Here is a 1,270-nt window from a genome sequence, read left to right as displayed (position 1 = left end):
ACTGTTTCATCTTCAGCTTCTTCTGCTTTGTTCTTAGCATTCATCAGAAGCATTAATTTCTCCACTTCAGGATTAAATCCCCTGAATGACATTCTTCCATAGAGAAGATCTTCACATAACAAGAAACTTTGCTCTTCTATTATGAAACTCTCTTTCTCTTTAAGCTCTGGCAAATCCAAGTACCAGTGCTCGTCACTAATGATTTTCTTTTCTTCCTCTTCTAGTTGTTTCTTGGTTTCCGAGTCCAGTCCCCTTTGCATGAACTTCATGTGAGCAGGTTCTTGGACAACTTGGTCTTCCGCTCGGCCGCCATGTTGACTCTCCTAATATTAGGGTTTGAATCAAAACATCAGCTTAACTTTATCTAGTTCTTGGAGCAAGAACAGGAAAGGTTGCAAAAACATGGCTTTAAATCTTTAGCGGCTACAGTCTAGAAAAACATAAAACTGATGTTAGAGCATTAAAAACCATTAAAAGTACACTATACTTTTTAGCAAACAAGTTATAATTTCCTAATGGAAACTAAGAGAACCCGATTCCAGGACTGATTGTATGAAACTTTAGGAAGGAATTTACATGTTTTTGTTTAAAACTTGCAAACTTTACCTCCTTTGAAAAGCTAACTCATTCCATACCGATACCATATAACTCATTTCTCTAGTTTCTAATGTATGTTAACTTAGTCGCCTCTATTGGATTTTATGTTCTTTGAAAGCAGGGAAACATGTCTTAAACTTCCCCTTCGTTGCCTTTCTAGCATAGTGATAAGCACACGGTATGTACTCAATAAATACCTGATTATGAAATTCTAGCAATGTTTACCTGTTAAAAGAAAAATCCAGGGGAGGAGTGAGGCGGAAGAAAAGTGTTGGACTAATGATGCAAAACTATGCTATCTACCTAAGTGCATAATTGTGTAGTATATGCAGGTATTGAAAAAACACATGGTACCCCATAAAAATAAATATAAATAAAATTGAAAACAAAACTAGATGTATTTTTTATACCCCATAGTCCAATTTCATTAGATAAGTTTTTCTCTTTTCTCCTCATGACTAATTCTGATTCTCATTTTTCCTTCATTCTATTTGTTACTGCCAAACTTTCCTTTTTCTTTCTCTTCCCACTCCCTGAACATATGTATGTATGATATATATAATATATTGTATATTATACATATATCCCAGTATATGTGTATGAGTATATATACAAGTACATATATGTACACACATACACAATCACAACACCAAGTATATAACATACTTACAAA

General features: G+C 34.0%; 1 pseudogene across 1 annotated transcript in view; it reads right to left on the bottom strand.

Annotated features, from left to right (window-relative positions):
- LOC103600806 overlaps positions 1-314 on the bottom strand; it is a 2,644-nt pseudogene extending 2,330 nt beyond the window's left edge. The window contains exon 1 of the transcript XR_551410.1: positions 3-314. The product of XR_551410.1 is annotated as an M-phase phosphoprotein 6 pseudogene (transcript). The remainder of the gene's footprint in view (positions 1-2) is intronic.
- Between the last annotated feature and the right edge of the window lie 956 nt (positions 315-1,270).

Source organism: Galeopterus variegatus, unplaced genomic scaffold (genome assembly GCF_000696425.1).
Source record: "Galeopterus variegatus unplaced genomic scaffold, G_variegatus-3.0.2 Scaffold3470, whole genome shotgun sequence".
NCBI lineage: Eukaryota > Metazoa > Chordata > Mammalia > Dermoptera > Cynocephalidae > Galeopterus > Galeopterus variegatus.
This window is presented reverse-complemented; position numbering and strand designations above follow the sequence as displayed.